At 35.7% G+C, this 20,518-nt stretch overlaps 1 long non-coding RNA gene and 1 other non-coding gene across 2 annotated transcripts in view; both read right to left on the bottom strand.

The window, feature by feature from the left end:
- Positions 1-1,062: 1,062 nt before the first annotated feature.
- TRNAK-CUU (transfer RNA lysine (anticodon CUU)) lies at positions 1,063-1,135 on the bottom strand. The gene has a single exon. It is a non-coding gene; the product is annotated as a tRNA-Lys (tRNA).
- A 5,951-nt stretch (positions 1,136-7,086) lies between these two features.
- The window catches only part of LOC126582340 (uncharacterized), a 29,134-nt gene continuing 15,702 nt past the window's right edge, over positions 7,087-20,518 (bottom strand). Inside the window, exon 2 of the long non-coding RNA XR_007609468.1 lies at positions 7,087-7,288. This is a non-coding gene — a long non-coding RNA (uncharacterized LOC126582340). The remainder of the gene's footprint in view (positions 7,289-20,518) is intronic.

The raw sequence follows: 20,518 nt of genomic DNA, 5'->3' as shown, positions 1-20,518 counted from the left end.
GATGTCATGCTAACTCACCTTCCCCTGGCTCAAGGCCGGACTTCTTTTGCTCGGGCACTTGAACGGGCTTTGCATGGCCCACCAATTACCTTGCAAAATTGGATCTCTAGAAGTGGTTAAATAGATTGGAGGGCATCTTTTGGTCCCTTGCCCGTGCCTTCCACCAACCGGTGGACATGCTCATAAGCATGGGTGTACTTAGCTCAAAATTTGAATCGCCAATGGCAAGTTAGAGAAAATGATGCATGTATGCTCATAAGAGCAAGTCCACCCGTTTTAGGAGGGTAAGGGTAAGGCAAGGACAACGGCAGTGAAAATTTCCTTACTATTCACTCTGAAAAATAACTACCCTTATGCAAGTTCATCCGTTTGTGAAGGGCAATGGCACTATTTACAAACATATTTTGTATGCTTTGTAAGTTTGTCTAATTTCAATAATTTATTTCAAATACAAAGCAAAAGCATTATATTACAACCTGCCAAAGATATTAAAATAATATTATTCTTAGTCATTTGAAGCATGCTTCACTGCTCATGAAACAATTTTGTATTTCGATTCCAACATTCGTGTTTTGTGAATGATCTTTTGTTGTTATAAAAATTGAACCATATTTGTGCTTGTAGGTGCCGAAAGAGAATTGTAAGACAATGCCACCTCTGTTTGGACGGCTAGAGGAATTTTTTGGTGCCTAAGGCAATAATTAACCCAATTGCCCTATCAAATTGGGCTGGCGGTAGACTTGCTTTAAGCATGGGTTGACAACCCTATCAAATTTTGATCTAGCTCGAGTTGGTCATTCAAACTCATTTTCTTCTGTGTCACCTGAACACCAATCAACCCTGTTAAGTTGTTAGAATATGAAAACTCATCGTCAACATTTGTATTTACGATTATGTATGCAATTTAACGTGCTTTGATGGTCACATCACAGTAGATGTTATCCGGCCCATCAGCTGAATATACAGATGACACACTGAGCCCAAAAACTCAACTACCTAGAAAAAAAAAAAAAAAAAAAAAAAAAAAAAAAAAAAACTTTTGTAATTGTAAAATTTCAAACACGCCCACCGTGGGGCTCGAACCCACGACCACAAGGTTAAGAGCCTTGCGCTCTACCAACTGAGCTAGACGGGCTATTTGGCAAAATTTCAACTTATCCTATAATAAAATAGTTGTTGGATAAAAATCCTTGGTTTTACCCTTATAATCCTACCAGTAGATAATAGCTTTTAGGTATCATTTGGTATGCAAATGGGACAGGACGGGACGGAACGGAGAGGGAGTAAAGATACCCTCGGATGGAAACAAGGAGGAAGAAGAAGGAGACGGAGAGGTTATAATTTTGTGTTTCACAGATATGAAACGAGTCATTCCAGGGGGGCGAGGTGGAACAAAAATTCACCCAAAATTCATCCCATGGAACAACGCGTTCCACCCATTTTAGGCGCACCAAACGTGGGACGGAACGCCTCGTCCCACTCCGTTCCATCCCGTCCCACGTACCAAACGGTACCTTAAGGAAACCAATGTATGTTACCTAACTTACATGTAGTAAGAAATAGGCAGCCATATCATGTACAAATATAAGAAACTAGTGCAGGAGAAGCAACAATTATATTTAGTAATTATAAATAGAGATACTGATAATTTAGATGAGGAATAATATTTAAAATATATATATATATAAGACATATAATTTAGGACCACACAAGATTTCAGATGAAGAAATGAAAAAAAAAAATTTGACGAAATAGAAAATGTTTTAGGAGCAAAGAAGTATAATTATTTATTGGAACTAAAAATTGAGTGTAACCCAGCTGAAGAAAGTGGAACATCAAGAGTAGATAATAATTCAGGATACACTGCCAGAACATACCAACAATTTTTAAGACAAACAAGTGAGCAATATACTGAACAAATAGAATAGATTACATAGATGAAAATATGGTCAGGCCATCTAGGAAAAATAGGGTGTCTTACTTGAAAGGAACAGAACAAATTAATATAGTAGGAAATATATTGAATTTAGATAATGCAAATTCACAAGATTATGAAAAAACAATACAAAGATGAGAAAATAGTTGTATACATATTAATGTTAGATTTTAGTAATTTACAAAACATGTTAGATTATTTTGAACATATTTTAGATGGTTTAGTTTTTTATTATTTCCAATCATGGAAACTACAAAATCCAAAACAACATCAAGTAGCTAAAACACATTTTAATATAGATGGTTTTGTTACTTTAATTAAACAATAATTTTTAGATCATAATAGGATAGATGGAAAAAGTGAACAATAACAAAAGAAGCTATTAGAAATTTAGAATAATTACAAATTTGTGATTTATAGTGTTCGAAGATTGTTGGAGAACAATTCAGAAATAAACAATATAACAGAAATAAACAGAACTTGAAATTCACAATTTTATTTCACAAAAAGTACTTGCTATACAGAATGAAAAGTATACAATAAATACAGATATTAATATAAGAATATCAACAGTACTAACTTGATTACAGAAGGTAGAAGCTAGCGTAAAAGCTATGTCCTTCGAACAGTAATTCCGTCCCACTCTTGTGCTTATGGTTCTATAACGTGTGCTCAACCAGGATACAACTACCTAATCCTACAACCCGCACTGGATTATAGAATTCTAGCGAATTGCTTTGTGTGTTTACTCTCTCTGGAAAGTTTGTACGGAAGAGAAGGAAGAAAAAAAGATGATGGATGATGAACTGAGGACTCCAGTTATATAGGCTCTTTCATACCTCTTCAAATACCTTTTGGATGTATCTGAAGCTTTACAACTCTCTACAAAAGGTTGTATCTTTAATCAAAACGTTTTTAATTAATTTAATTAAAAACTTAATTCGAAATTAAAACTAATTGATCAGATTAATTAATATTAATTAATATTAATATTATGGTATAATCATCAAGCCCAATCCATAGAAATGGTGGCCCAAGCCTCAACCCTTGTCTTGATTAATTAATATTAATATTATGGTATAATCATCAAGCCCAATCCATAGAAATGGTGGCCCAAGCCTCAATTCCCATTCCAAGTGGTCCAACACATAACTAATATTGTAGAAGACAAAACATATATAAAGGTACCTTGGAATCTTGTTTTCACCAATGTGGGACAAGAGTCTCAAAACTTCCAACATATAGTACATAGCTGATTATACCCTAAATTTCATTAAATATTTTGGAAGAATTGGTAGATAAATGACAATAGTTTATTATATACTTATATGATATACTTAGATAAGAGCATTGTCAACTAAAAGCAAAATGACAAATTAAGAAACAATTTTATATGAGTTGTAAAAACATAGATTTACCATAACAATATGGTTTTCATAATAAGTATAATCATAAGAAAATATATAACAAGAAATACAGGTCATATAAACCTTTTAAGCAAAATAAAAATTTCACCATACGACCTTCCAGATCATATAGAAAGAAAAATTTAGAAAAAGAAGTAGTATACCTTGAATAAGAAAATACATAGCATAAAAAGGTAAAAATAATTGTAAAGGATATTTATGTGGAGAAGCAAGACCTATTAGACCTAAGAGTTCAAAATTAAGAAAGCAATCTAGAGATAAGGTACATTTAATGAAGTTATTTAAATTAGAAGAAGATGATGATATATAATATATATATAGCTTAGATATTTGAGTGATAGTTGTATACATGCAACATTAATGTTAGATTTTAGTAATTTATAAAACATACTTTAGATGGTTTAGTTTTTTATTATTTCCAATCATGGAAAATACAAAATTCAAAACAGCATCAGGTAGCTAAAACACATTTTAGTATGGATGATTTTGTTACTTTAATTAAATAAGAATTTTTAGATTTTAATAGGCTAGATGGCAAAAGTGAACAAGAACAAAGGAAGCTATTAGAAATTTAAAACAATTACAAATTTATGATTTATAGTACATAGCTGATTATACCCCGAATTTCTTTAAATATTTTGGAAGAATTGGTAGATAAATGACAATAATTTATTATATACTTATATGATATACTTAGACAAGAGTATTGGCAACTAAAAGCAAAATGACAAATTAAGAAACAATTTTATATGAGTTGTAAAAATATAGATTTACTATAACAATATGGTTTTCATAATAAGTATATAATCATAAGAAAATATATAACAAGAAATACAGGTCATATAAACCTTTTAAGCAAAATAAAAATTTCACCATACAACCTTCCAGATCATATAGAAAGTGTAAATATATTCACAAACAATTTAGAAAAAGAAGTGGTATACCTTGAATAAGAAAATACAAAGCATAAAAAGGTAAAAATAATTGTAAAGGATATTTATGTGGAGAAGCAAGACATGTTAGACGTAAGAGTTCAAAATTAAGAAAGTAGTCCAGAGATAAAGTCCATTTAATGAAGTTATTTAAATTAGAAGAATATGACAATATACAATTGATATATAGCTTAGATATTTGAGTGGTAGTGAGAGTATTTATAGAATATAGAGTATTAATATAATAGATTCAGAATCTGATTATTCTAATCAGATAGATTTAGAAGAGTATATGTGTGCATTCATAGAAGATGAACATAAAAAATAAGTTTAAATATATTAATTTAGGTTGACTAGAAAGGTGTTATAAATGTAGTAAGTTAATTGCAAACAAATACTATAATACATACTTAGTATTTTGTAAATCTTGTTATAATAGTAGGTCTTTAGATAAATTCAACTGAATCACTAGAGAGTATTGAAATATTAAGACTAGTGTTCATAATTAGGGGTGGTATCGATACAATTACTGTACCAAATCCCCAATTACCATACCAAACTTTTGATATAGCAAAATCTATTACTATTATTGTACAAAACTTTCGGTATACCGAATTTCAGCATGCCAAATAGTTCGGTTAGCATGATATGATAATGGTAGTTATAACTTTGTTTTGGGCCACTATTTTGGTCCAAAAATTGATTTTTTTTTAACCCATTCAAGGCTCAAATGCATTTTTGGCCACTTTCTTGGGTTTCTAATTTTATTATTATTTAATTATAGAGAATATATAGAGATTAATTTAAGAAAAAAAGAGTAAATAGATGGAAGAATTACTGAAAGCACTCAGCACTCCTAAAAAAAAAGGAGTACAGAGATTCCTAGACTCCATCTCAATATTCTTTAAAATTGTACAAAAATTAACTTTATAGACGAAACCAGAGAGAAAAACAACTCAATTTGATGAAGGAGAAGATGAGATGAATAATATTGGTATGATACATTATACCACCGATAATGGCTTTGGATACAAATGTATGGTACAGTACAAATACCATAGCATTACCAATTGGTACAATTTTTTGGCACAACTTTGGTATGGTACAGTTTGTATGGTAATTTGGTAAAAAATTCCACCCCAATTCATAATATAGAAAAGCCAAAAAAAAAAAATATTTAATTACCATAAATTGTGAAGTAAAACTTGTAAAAGATTATAAAATACAAACAATAGCAATGGTAAATACAGGAAGCATAAAGAGTGTTATAAGAGAAGAGTTAGTACCAACATAATATGGGTAGAAATAAGCAAAACTAGTTAGAATAACACAATTTGTTGAAAGACCAGTATATGTAGCACATTGCATTAATAATGAGTCTATTAAAGTAGAAAAACAACAATTTAATTTACCATTAACATTTATCTTACTAGTAGGTTCATAATCATTCATTTTAGGTTTAAACCAAGGAAGAAAATATCGGTAATATCGGAAATATCGGTAGTCCGAAAACACGGAAATATCGATGGAAATATCGGGATAATATCGATATCGATAAAAATTACATGGAAACCACGGAAATTGTAAGAAAAACTTGGAAATTTTTAATGAAACTTTGTAGGATGTTTATTTAGTCAATTATCTATTAGTTTATCACAAAAAATTGGAAGGAAATGCATTGCATGATGGATTTAACTGATTTAAGTTGATTATATAGCGAGCTGACAAACATTGTGAGTATAGAAAATATGTAGTAATTAATGAAAGAAGTTTAAACACACCATAATCATTTATATATAATTAATTAGTACAATATTTGGAGGTTTTATTTAGGATATCAAAAAAAAAAAGGGAAGTGAATAAAATGATGAAGAATAATGTGCCGAATTTGACACTTTAAATTTCTTACACATAAGAATAAGACTAAACTTTAATTTGGATGCCGATTATGTTTTTTCAAGTTTATATAAAGTAAAAGAATTGAATTTTGGAAGCCAGGAGTGTGTCAATTGAATTTTGGCCAGCGTGCAAGGTATCAATCTCTTCGTCTCATCGAGTAGTACAACTTTCCTTTTTGTTTCACTCAATTTCGTTGAGTATTGAAAAAGTTATACTCATTTGAATCTTACCCAGTTTTCGGCGACCTCAGTGGCTTTCGAGGCAATTTCCGGCCAAACCACAACGAGTCAGACGTCGTGTGAGGTACCATTCTCTTCGTCTCTTCGAGGGCTACAACTTTCCTTTTTGTTTCACTCAATTTAGTTGCGTATTGAAAAAGTTATACTCATTTGAATCTTACCCAATTTCCGGCGACCTCAGTGGCTTTCGAGGAAATTTCCGGCCAAACCACGGCGATTTGGCCGGCATGCAAGGTATTAGTCTCTTCTTCTCGTCGAGTAGTACAACGTTCCTTTTTGTTTCACTCAATTTCGTTGAGTATTAAAAAAGTTATACTCATTTGAATCTTACCCAGTTTCCGGCGATCTCAGTGACTTTCGAGGAATTTTCCGGCCAAACCACGACAATTCAGACATCGTGTGAGGTACCATTCTCTTCGTCTCTTCGAGGGCTACAACTTTCATTTTTTTCTTGCTTGATTTCGTTGAGTTTTGACAAAGTTATGGCCGTTTAAAGTGGGTGTAAATGTTCGGCCGAAATTCTGATTTTCTCCTATTGGGAGAGAGTCCCACATCGCCCATGCTTGCTCACTGCCCTCGCAATTTGTCCTATAAAACCCACATTCCCCTGCTCAGTTAGCCATATCTTGTTTGCCTTTTGGGCTATGATCAAGTGAAGTATGTGTTGAGTTTTCTCAACATATTTAAGTATTTTTTAGTATTATGTGGCGATATTATCGATAATTTTGAAAATATCGCGATATTATTGATAATATTCCGATATTTTGACGAAAATCATTTGGATAGTTAAAAAAATATCGGATCTCCAAAAAAAAGATAATATCGGTCATATTTCGCCGATATTATCGATTTTTTCTTCCATGGTTTAAACGTTATGAAAAATTTGCAAGGTTTTTTGTTTATGATTCTTAACATTACATTTTTTTAAGAGAGGTACAACAATAACTAACCAAAGTAATACTTTAGAAGCATAAGTATAGAAGAATCTAGTAGTCGAGATAATTATTTTTTAGAGAATTCAAAAGAAAATGATGAGCATCATAATAAAGAAGAATCTGATGAATAAATATTTTAGCATGAATATCCAAAATTAGAATAAGCAACCCCTATAAAGGTATTATAATTAGACAGACCAAAAAGTTTGGAAGAATTATTACAATTAGCAAAACAAATTAAAATTATATGAGAAGACCCTCAATTACATTGGAACAAAAATAAAATATTAGCAAAATTAGATATTATTAATCTAGATTTAACCATTAAAACAGCTAACATGTCATGTAGTTAAGCAAGAGTTTGAGCAACAAATAAAAGAGTTATTAAATTTAAAATTTGTTATTGCAAAAAATCAATTTAATCTTGGACCAACTCAGATTCAATGGCAAACAGGCACACACAAGAACACTATGATACATTGTGGTTCACCCCAAGTTGGGGCTACATCCACGATGGTATAGGTCTGGTTTTTACTATGTAAATGGGAGTTACATTGTACATAGATGATAGATGCTTGTTGCTAGAAAGGCTAGAGTTTGTCATCCTCCTAAAGTGAATCTTAAAGATCCTTTTTATAAAACAAGAGTTACACCCCCCCCCCTTTTGCATACTTCATGGGCTAAGTAGTAAACTTGGCATTCGCATTGTATTTTTCATGCTCGTGTCGTTTTCGTGACATACTCAATATCTTAATGAACCGTGTCGTGTAACATCCATTAAAGTAAACAGGTAATAGGACCTGACCTGAAATTGATCCGTTACTATTATTAGGTAATATGACCCGACCCTTATCAATAAATAATGAAAGTCTAAAAAATGAAATTCGGTGAGTAAAATAAAGCGTAAACGACAATCAAGGGTTAAATTTAAATATAAGGTTGAGGGATTATAGTGTCGGTTTCAGAGTTGACGCCTTCAAGAAAGTATAAAGCAAGTCATTACAACTGATTGTATTTTTTTTTTATACATTTTTCACACTCCTACAATAATGATTAGTTTTATTAATTTTGCACTCAAATAAAAAACACTAATTCATAAGATTTGGAGGGTTTAAAAATATAAATGACCATGTAACCATCGTCTAAGCGTAGAGGATGCAATCACGGGCTTTTATATATGTTTTCACATTTTTCATACTTGTACATTAATGATTATGAATTTTATTTATTTTAAACTCCCTTAAAACTATTCATGAGGGTTTGTATGGTTTTAAAAATTCAAACGACGATGTATGCGTTCACGAGCATTCATATATATATTTTTTTAAATTACTTGATTTTTTTAATGTGTTTTATAATTTAAATCTCACTCTTTGCCTATGGTATACTATAAAATAAATAAAAACTTAAATTTTTTAAATTTATACAGAATAATAATAAAATAATACATATCAATATACAATATATACATACACTCTGTGACTCTTGTATTTTATAGTAAGTTTTTTTAGTAGTTTAAAAATTAAAATCATCAAAATGACTTTTTTCTTAACTTATCGAAGCGGGTTACTAGTGTGTCACCCTCGAGTAGACTTGTTATAAGCGGGTTTTTATTGTGTGATACAATAATGACCTAATTAGTTATCTTGTTGACACAAAACCCGTTATTTTAGAAATTGCTAGATCTGCTAAATAGTGAAGCCCAAATATTGAGGCCCGATCAATGGTACAACAGAAATCCCCCAAGCCTTCAGTCAACGAAGTCTTTTAGCTGAAGCTTCAAGTACAATTCATGTGCAGGCCGAACTGACCAGTTATCATCTAGAATCGGTACTCAACATAAGGCGGTGCTCAATGTGAAGCAATACTCCGAAAATGTGCAGGTTGTCACTTAACTCGGCTAGAGGCTGTGCTCTCAGCAAGGCAGTTGCTTGGCTAAAGGCTTGTTCATTTCGAGGCAACTCACTTAGTGGTGTTCTTCGTTACGAGTATGCATTTAACGTAAGTGTGCGCTCAATATGAGTTAATTCTTAATATGACCCGGGTCTGTTTTGGAGTTCATGTATTAGGTCTACGTGTCAGGTTCACACATTGGGTTCACAAGTTGGTTAAGTGAGTCGAATTCGAGCTCAAGGGTGTCCAAGCTCGTAAGGGTCTAAACGAATAAGTGTTTAAGCACATAGATGTCCAAATGAGTGAGTGTCCGAGCGAGCGGGTGTTCGATCAAACAAGAGATAATGTTAGGTATAAATCTTTGTCACCATAAGCATGTAGCTCATCGATCTATAAGTTGATCAGTAATGGTCGGTAGGTTTCTTTAATCAGTAACAATGTTAACAAAGCTAATTGATCAATGGTTCCACAAATAAATAAGTTGTGTGGTAAATGACTTGTTCCATACGTGACATCGTTAGGGCCAATAACAGTACACTAGGAAATCGGTTAAGATTGCACGAGTAATTGCTTATGTATGTGACTAATGAAATATGAGCATGTACATGTGATAGTCATGTGGTAAATATTATAAAATGAAAGCACGTGATGTCAGCCTACATCACATTACATAGTAATAGTAATGTGATAAGAGAGAATATCATCATAATAAAATCTATGAATAATAGATATACCATATGTTGGAAGGTAAAAGATAAAGGAAGATAAAGGATCCTCTTAAATTTTTCGTTGGTTTTTCCCATAAATTAGACATTGTTGCCCTAATCATAGAGGTGATGATGGCAGTGAATTTGCTGAAGCAGTATCAATTGGGTTTTGAAGGGATCTGGCAGATCCAAGTCTTCTAATTCCAAGGCAATGGTGGTGAAGCGATGAGATGTCATGAAAGGTGTCAATTGTGCATTATAGTCGCAAGAGAAATTTTCAGTGGTGCGGGTAATTTCTAGCACAGAACATCCATGTTTTCACTTGATTTTGTAGATTGAATCTCTTTTTTAGACTTTGATGGCCGAGTGTTGCTGTGAAATTTGAGAGAGATAAGATGAGATGATGGATGTGTTGCTGTGAGGAGGTCAATGGGAAATGGACCATTGTTGGGTCCTTGCTATGACCAGAGGATAAAAGTCATCATGGATTTCTTAGTCAGTTTTAAGGTGTAGGTTGGTTGGAAAATTTGGCCAGAGAGAGGTTTTGGGTTCACTGGTTGTGAGATTTCATAGTGAAAAGTGGAGGTTATGAGAGTTTCACAGTGGGGAGGTGTGAGAGTTTCACATAGTGTAAAGACGAGGGAGAATCAACATAGCTATCTATACATAGTTTTTCGTATCGATTCCCACATATCGCATTAAATGTTAATGCACAAAATCAAGTCAATCTTGGACCAATGCAGATCTGATGGTAAATAACATACACATATATATTGTGGTTCATCCCAAGTTGGTGTTACGCCCATGTTGGTGTAGATCCTCTTTCACTATGTAAAATAAGAGTCGCATTGTACATAGATGCTTTTTTCCATAGAGGCTAGGGTTTGCCATCCTCCTAAGTGAGGGTAAATGATCCATTTTATTGAACAAGAGTTATCCTCCTCTCTTACATACTTTATGGGCTAAGTAGTGAGGCTTAAATGCAGGCCAATCAATGGCACAACAAAAGTAATTAGACCCTCTAAACCTAAACATAGATAAGCATCATTTGTAATTTGAAAACTTTCAGAGTTAAATAGAGGAAAGGTTATGATAGTTTATAATTATAAGAGATTAAACGATAATACTTATAAAGATAGTTACAAATTACCTAATAAAGATGAACTTATAAATGAAATTCAAGAGAATAAATATTTTAGTAAATTTGATTGTAAATCATAATTTTGGCAAATTAGATTAGCAGAAGAATTAGTTGAGTGGATTGTCACATCCCGGTCCAGGCCCCCACCACATTCTGGGCTCAACTACACCGTAGCACGATATTGTCCGCTTTGGACCCTGACCACGCCCTTACAGTTTTGTTTAGGGAACTCACACGAGAACTTCCCAGTAGGTCACCCATCATGGAATTGCTTTCGCGCAAACTTGCTTAACTTCAGAGTTCCAATGGAACCCGAAGCCAATGAGCTCCCAAAAAGCCTCGTGGTAGGTAGAGATATGAATATACATATAAGGCTTAGAGGATCCACTCCCCTGAGCGATGTGGGATGTTACAATCTACCCCTCTTAAGGGCCTTACGTCCTCGTCGGGACACTTCCGGCCATGGATTTGCTCTGATACTAAATTGTCACATCCTGACCCGGGCCCCCACCACATCCCGGGCTAGACTACACCGTAGCACGATATTGTCTGCTTTAGGTCCTGACCACACCCTCACGGTTTTGTTTCTGGGAACTTACACGAGAACTTCCCAGTGGGTCACCCATCATGGGATTGCTCTTGCGCGAACTCGCTTAACTTCGGAGTTCCAATGGAACCAGAAGCCAGTGACCTCCCAAAAGGTCTCGTGCTAGGTAGAGCTAAGAATATACATATAAGGCTTAGAGGATCCATTCTCCTGAGCAATGTGGGATGCTGCATGGACAACTTTTACTTGTCCAGAATGAAATTTTGAAGGACTTGTTATGCTATTTGGATTGAAAAATGCTCCATCTATCTTTCAAATAAATTTCAAAGAAAGACGGACCAAATTTTTAAGAAATATGTAAATTTTGTAGTATATATGTAGATATTTTAGTACATAGTAAAAATAGGAATGAACACATAAAGTATTTAAAGATAGTTTACAAGAATTTATAAATAATAGAATTGTGATTACCAAAAACAGAATAGCATTAGAAAAACAAGATATAAAATTTTAATAATGTACATTAAGTCAGGAACAATACATTACAAGATCATATGGCTAAGATAGTTTTAGAATTTCTTGATAAGCTAGAAGACAAAAAACAATAACAAGCATTTTTAGGATTGTTAAATTATGCAAGGAATTTTATTCCTGATTTAGGAAGGAAAATAGTAGTATTGCACAGTAAAACTAGCAAAACTCGAAAAAAAATATTTTAATACTGAAGATATTAAATTAGTACAAAATATAAAGCAAGAAATTACAAAGCTTAAGCCAATAATTTTGCTATTAGATGATAGTTAGAAAATAGTTGAAACAAATGCTTCATCATGAGGATGTGCATGAATATTATATCAGAAAAAGCATAAGAATCCACCAAAGTCTGATGAACAAGTTTGTAAATATGCATAAAAAAATGAGTGACGTACATTCAATATTTCTAGTAATAGATTTAGAAATTTTAAGAATTATCAACTCACTTGAAGCATTTTATTTAACTTTTACATAATGGAGTATTTACAATAAGGACAGGTTGTCAAAACATAGTTTCTCATTACAATAAAATACATACTAACAAGCAAGCAACCCAAAGATGGGTCAATTTTATTGATTCAATTACATGAAATTGTTTTAAACCAATTTTTGGACATATTAAAGGTAGTAATAATACATTAGTTGATATCTTATCAAGACTCAATTATTGAACAAGAATAGAATATCGTCGTCACACCCCAATCCCAAAGTACTTCTAGGATCGATACGTGATGTCAAGACATAACTGTACCACAACACGCCTCGCCGCCAATTATGATTAAAACGGCCTGTTAATTTAACAACACCGTAACCTTTCCTTATATGTTACGGCTACATTTACCCTTAATTTGTGTTAGACAGCCTATTTATCTAAAGACGGGATCAAACAATTTGTAGTTCATCATTTATGTTAAGCTCTGAATATTCTCAAGGCATTAACTGGCAAGAAACATAGAATTCCAAACTGCTCCCAACATACGTGATGCACCAATATGTTATTTCATTATTCACATATATCACAATCAACAACATATAACATTTCAATGAACCAACGATGCCTAATATTAACCTTTAACCACATTGATCAACCAATCAGATAAAAAATCAATATCATTCATGAACCATATTGTATAACATTATAAATAACCTAGCTGGAAATCCCAAAGTAATCATAAAACATTCATCGTCCTTTCTAAATCGGTTCACAAAGATTCTCAAATCTTCGCTTATTAATATGCTAAAACTTAGGGCTAGAGCGTCACTGTTCAACTAAAGCCTACGACTCCTAAGTTTCCGCATTGTAGACTGACTTATGGGAACCTAAAGAGGAAGAGAGATTCCAGACCACTTAACGGAATCCAATGAAGCATGGTTCATGACCACTCAACGAAACCGACATTGGAAAGGGATTCCAGACCACTCAACGGAATCCAATGAGGACATGATTTTGGACAGTCAACGGAACTGAGTAGGAAATGGGATTCAAGACTGTTTATACCATATTTAGGACCTCGTATTTAGATCTCGTACAAATACTCGGGGGACTTAAATGTAATTATGTGATAAAGGAATGGGCAAATATGTAATAAGTGAGGAGTCCTTATTCTATAAAAGGACCCCTCACCCTCACAATTGGGGGAGGCCATTTTCCTAAGTCACCTCAACCCTCTCAAAGCTCTCACTCTCAGAGCACTCTCTCCCTCACTTCTCAGAGAAATATAATACAATCAGTGTGGACGTAGCCCAAACCTTGGGGTGAACCACGATACATCTTGTGTTATTTACATTATCTGCATATTCACGGTCGGATTTACGTTGTTCCAAGACTTCCGGTTTTGTGCATCAACATTTGGCGCCGTCTGTGGGAATCGACACGAAAAGCTATGTCGGTTCTCTTTTATTTTTTCACCTCTGCCATGAATCTGCAAAACTAAAACCTGAGAAATCAAACTCCCAACGATTCAGATCAATCACCAAATCATTCGCCCTCCTTAATCCCTTCCACTAATTGTTTTCCTATCACTCTCAAGTTCGTGGACATGTGTTACAAAGTGAAGATAGACAACAAATCAAGGTACAGATGGTGTTTGTTTGGTCACAAGGATAAACTCGGACAAGAAGAACCATAACGGACAATCCTACATGGAATCACATGAATGATGTCCCCCGGAGAAATCCTAGCCATTCTCGGCCCATCAGGGAGTGGCAAATCAACGCTCCTCAACGCCCTGGCCAGCAGGCTCACCCACAAACATCAGGGCACGGTCCTTGCCAACGATCGAGCCCTCACCAAAGTCATCTTCCATAGAACTGGTTTTCTCAATGGATGACAACAGCAATCTCGATCGCGTCATCTTCAAAGATCTCGTCAAGATCGTACCTCTCGTCCAGTCCCTCATTGATCGAAAAAAAAAAATTGAACAAAAAAGGAGGAATGCAGCCCAACCCATTCCTGCAAGACAGAACCCACGGAGCTACCCCTCTTTCTCTCTCTGCTTTCTCTTCAAATCCTAGCTTGCAGTCCAGATTCAAAATCAGTAGGTTTCAATTTCCGAGTTCCGGTGCTCTTATTTCCTGTGTCAGCCTTCGAAATACAGTAGCGGTGAACGAGCAATGGGAGAGCGTGCGAAGGAAGACTCGGTGCAGTTCACCAATAGCATCTATCAGGACCAGAGCTTGTCGAAGCTTGTTCGCGATAACGTCCAAGGAATCATCTATCTCGAGCCGCTTTTCTTGAAGTTCATCGACACTGCACAGTTTTAGAGCTCTCTCTCGCTGTGATGGTGTCCGAGGGAATTATGTTGGGGATAGGTAGCCCACTGCTCGACATCTCCACCGTCGTTGACGGGGAATTCTGACAAAAGGTTCGAGAGCAGCACCACTTTTCCTCCGACTCACATGTGAAAGTGGAGAAATGTAGGTTGGAGGATTCGGTGAGTTGCAGGATGAGGGCGACCGCCTTGGGCTGCCACCTCAGCGTTCTGGCCTTCCCAGCTGCCTCCCGATGTTGAGTGCCACCGATCCTGAGCACAGAGAAGACGATGAGGCCCCACTCGCCGGCGACGACGACGACATCAGAGTTCAGGTCGCTCTGATTGTCCGGCTCAAGGAGGTTGCCGTTACCACATGCGAAGAAGAGGAAGACGCCATCCTCGATCTGAAGGCGAAGCTTTATTGATTTGATAAAGACGATAACCAGTGGATAGAGCGAGGTGCTGGCACTATCAAATTTCTCAAGCATAAAAAGACGGGCAAGGTCCTTGGAGAATTCATGCGAAGCTTTAGGTATAAGAAGAATGATAATCATTGTGTGACTGTCTAGTGTAAGGCTGAAGGCTGCCCTTGGAGAATTCATGCATCAAGGTTGTCGACAACTCCACCAGCGTACTCCGGACGCACCAACTCCAGGAGTACCATGTTTTCCAAGGCAGCAGTTGGCTGCTCCGACGCAGAGATTTCCCACTCTACCAGTCCCAGGCTTTCCACTACATGCCATGTACAAAAGTTGAACCTGCAGACATTGCTGCCCCCACTCCTCCACTGCTTTTGTCGGCAAAAGCAGAAAGGAAACAGAGAACTTGAGTGACATCTGCACTCTGCAAAGTAAAAGCAGAAGGTAAACAAAAGGCAAAAGCAGATAATATTAATGGGGTGCATAGTGGGGTGGTGCAGTCCACAACCACGATGATGGTGGGCTAACAAGCCAGCTCATTCGAATTCAGATCTGCCAACAGCTATTAATCCCAATCTCTCAAAAACCATCCAAACCAACGAAGGCTACCAATAGAAGCAACCCAGTACGCAGTAGGCGCAGTACACATCAACGTTCTGCAACTGTCGAAATCTTTATTTTTTGAATGGTGTAATGTATTTTTCTTATCTCTCGAAGACATCTGTATAAACCCTATCAGAGGGTAAAAAAAAAAAAAAAAAAAAAAAAAAGGGCAAAGCCCAAAATAAATGGGCTGGAATGTTGTGTGGAGAGCGAAGGCCCATAAACCTAAAATAGCACCAACCAAGTCATCAAAAGTACGTCCAGTACTCCACAATTATTCGGCAACCTGCCGCTACCACCACCAACCAGGTGATCAAAAGTACGTCCAGTACTCCAAAATTATTTGGCAATCTGCCGCTATTGCCACCAACCAGGTGATGAGATGTACAACCCGTACTTTAATTTGGCAACTAGCCATTCATGCCACCAACCAGGTGATCAAAAGTACGCCTAGTACTCCAAATTATACATGAGCATTACTCATGTCATTCATACATAAACATTCATGAGCATCACTCATGACAATCATACATAAACATTCATGACCATCATTCATGTCAACATTCATAAGCATCACTTATGTTAACATTCATGAGCATCACTCATGACAACATCCATGAGCATCACTCATGTCAATCAACATAAACATTCATGAGCATCACTCATGTCAATTAGCTTCAAAAGCTTCATTTACAAAAGCTCCAACTTCAAAAGCTTCATTTACAAAGCTCCATCTTCAAAGCTTCACTTGCAAAGCTTCACCTACAAAGCTTCAGTGCAGGGTATACAAATACCACATCCGAACAACCGCCACTTCGGCCCATACATGGACTCAATTTGAAGTCTCCAGCCAACAGACTCTATTGACCGAAGACTTGGGGGACTACACTATACACCATATATTGGGCCTCAACTGGGTCTCATGAAAAATACTTGGGGGACTTAGCCCATTATTTATGTACTGAAGAACGAGCCCTTATTTTATAAAAATAACTCCTTCACTTTCATTAGAAAGCACCCATCACTTATGTATTGAGGAGCGAGCCCTTATTCTATAAAAGGGACTCCCTCACTACCATTAGAGATCATTGCCGCCTACTGAGCAACAGTTTCGTCGCGAGCATCAGCTTTAGCCCATCATTTATGTATTGAGGAGCGAGCCCTTATTCTATAAAAATGACTCTCTCACCATTATTAGAGAGCATCAACTCTAGCCCATCATTCATGTATTGAGGAGCAAGCCCTTATTCTATAAAAGGGACTCCCTCACCTTCAAACGCCGCAAGCTGAGCCAATCAAGGCAACATAAGCCACGAGCCGAGCAGCCTTGCAGCGTGTGCTACTTCTAGTTGAGCATCATTTTACTTTGAGCACCGCCTCATATCAAGTACCAGTTCAAGACGACATCTAGTTACTTCGGCCCACACATGGACTGAATTTCAAGTCTCCAGCCAAAAGACTCTCTTGACTGAAGACTTGGGGGACTACTGTTTATACCATATTTAGGGCCTCGTATTTAGATCTCGTACAAATACTAGGGGGACTTAAATGTAATTATGTGATAAAGAAAGGGGCAAATATGTAATAAGTGAGGAGTCCTTATTCTATAAAAGGACCCATCACCCTCACAATTGGGGGAGGCCATTTTCCTAAGTCTCCTCACCCCTCTCAAAGCTCTCACTCTCAGAGCACTCTCTCCCTTACTTCTCAGAGAAATATAATACAATCAGTGTGGACGTAGCCCAAACCTTGGGGTGAACCACGATACATCTTATGTTATTTACATTATCTGCTGATTCACAATCGGATTTACGTTGTTCCAAGACTTCCGGTTTTGTGCATCAACAAAGACCATTCAATGGAATCCAAGTGGAGGGGGTTCCAAACCACTCAACAACAAAAAACTAAGAAGAGGGATTCCAAACCAATCAAGGGAACCAGACGAAGCAGGGTACTAGACTATTGAACAGAACTCCAGAGGAGCACGATTTCAGACCACACAAAATAATCAACATGGAAGGGAATTCTAGACCACTTAATGGAATCTCAACATAACACAATTCCAGATCACTCAACGAAATCAAGACGAAGCAGGGTTCCAAACCACTTAATGGAACTAACACATAAGGGGTTCCGAAAACTCAACGAAATTCGAACAGAACATGATTCCAGTCTACTTAATGGAATCGAGATGAAATAGGATTTAGACCACTCAATATAATCGAGTAGAATTCTAGATCTTTGTTTAAAATAACTCAACGAAGCGAGACATGACACAAGTTTGATGCGGCAACTCCCCGTGACAATAGGCGGTCCTCCACTAGCCCTCACATTTCATAAACATTTTAAATATGCAGGCAAATCACATTTCATAAAATAGATCGATGGTATAATTTAAAAGCAACAGTTAGTAGAAAATACATTTTGTAAATCCATGTCATATCCACTATGTATACTAGCATGAAATTTTTTAGGGTAATAACTAATACAACATTTATTAAAGTCACTCACATACTGGCATCTCATCTAGAAGTCCAATAAACATGAAACTCTAAGTACGGTGCCACTTGCACGCAAATCGAGGTGCACATCTTCCTAGAAGGCACGCCGACCAAGATAGGCCACAAGGTTATATCAGTCTCTAGTAATGCTAACGTCAATATTTATGAATGATTTGGAACTTTTTGACCCCAAAGGCAACCATCAGTCAACATGGTTAATAGAAGGTCAAAAATCCTACGTAAGTCAATCTAGAAAACCCGCGCAACAAATTTTCGATTCATAGATTCTTAAGATCCTCAAATAATATGTACAACAATGTACTATAATTTCATGATGATCCAATGGTTGGATATATGTTAAGCACAGAAATCGAAATACGGTATAAAATCAAACCATTGTATCGAGTTTCAACAAATGGACTTTGGATATAGTCTCAGGACAAAACATTCCTCTATATCACCATACAAATGGACTCTTACACAACAAAATATTCTGAGATATCGACGAGTCCAGATGTTAGCCTTAGATGAGTTCGGAGATTTTAAGTATGATATGTTATTAGTAACGGAAGATGAATAATGTATATTTAGAGCAAAATAAATACTCGTCATTAGCAATATTGGAAACCTCAAAATTTCAAAGAAGAAACTACATCAACCTACTACAAGATGATGATAATAATAAAAAATTAAAAAAAAGACAATGAAGAAAGAGATGTTCAACACTTGAACAATATGACAGAAGAGAAACTGCACAACATTGAAAACATGATGGAAGCATATAAGTGATAGCAACAAATAAGCAATGTCACATCCCGGCCTAGGCCCCCATCACATCCTGGGCTCGACTCCGTCGTATATTATCCACTTTGGGCTCCGACCACGACCTCACGGTTTTATTTCTGGGAATTCACACGAGAACTTCCCAGTGGGTCACCAATCCTGGGATTGCTTTCGTACGAACCCGCTTAACTTCGGAGTTCCGATGGAACCCGAAGCTAGTGAGCTCCCAAAAAGCCTCGTGCTAGGTAAAGATGAGAATATACATAATAGGTTTAGAGGATCCACTCCCCTTGGTGAAGTGAGATGTTACAAGCAAAATACGAAAAAGTAGCACAATAATGCAATAAGTAGAGAATATTTCATAGTAGCACCATACAAAGTTATGTATAATAATTCAAGCATCATACAAAAATTTAAACGCCAAACATCAGACAAAAATGTAAACATCATTGTATAACCCGCCATAGTAAATAGAACGGTAAATTGCCGATTTTGTCCCTAAATTATTACCTTAGTTAAAATTAGGTCATTGAATTATTTTTTTCGGTAAAATAAGTCCCTTAATTCATTAAAACTGCTAATTTCATCCCTAATATTACATTAAAAGCTATTTTATCCATTTTTTTGTAAACTTAAGTCGCATAACATATTTTAGAGGGTGATGCCGCCATTGTCTGCCTATAAGCCCTTAACGTTGTATATAATTTGCAAATCTAACGTCTAATTTACCTTACAAAGTTAACTCCATACACTATATTTTCGAAAAAAAAGTCCTTAAACTCTAAAAAATTACCAATTACCCTCTAAAGTGTGTCACGTGCAAGTCACATGACTTAAATTGATGAAAATTAAATAGAATAGCTTCGAATATAATATTAGAGATGCAAGTGGTAGATTTTATTAATTTAAGGACTGATTTTTCTGAAAAAATAATATAGGAACCTAATTTTCACTCAAGTAATAATTTAAGAACTAAATCGACAATTTATCCTAAATAGGCAGTACTTGGTCATTAGGATGTTCCATGGAACCTTCTTAATGTGGTCGAAGAAATCAAAAGACTGGCCAATAAGTTCTCTTTTATGAAGTGGAACCATATTTTTAGGGAAGCAAACTTTATGGCAGATACTTTTGCCAAGTATGGGTTACGTATTCCGTCGAATCATATTTGGGAATATGTAACTCCCCAATTTGCTTCTTCTGCCTTAAACTTTGATTGTATCGATACTGACTGTATTCGTGGTTTCTCTTTTTAATGGAGTTGGATTA

Source organism: Malus sylvestris, chromosome 9 (assembly GCF_916048215.2).
Source record: "Malus sylvestris chromosome 9, drMalSylv7.2, whole genome shotgun sequence".
NCBI lineage: Eukaryota > Viridiplantae > Streptophyta > Magnoliopsida > Rosales > Rosaceae > Malus > Malus sylvestris.
This window is presented reverse-complemented; position numbering and strand designations above follow the sequence as displayed.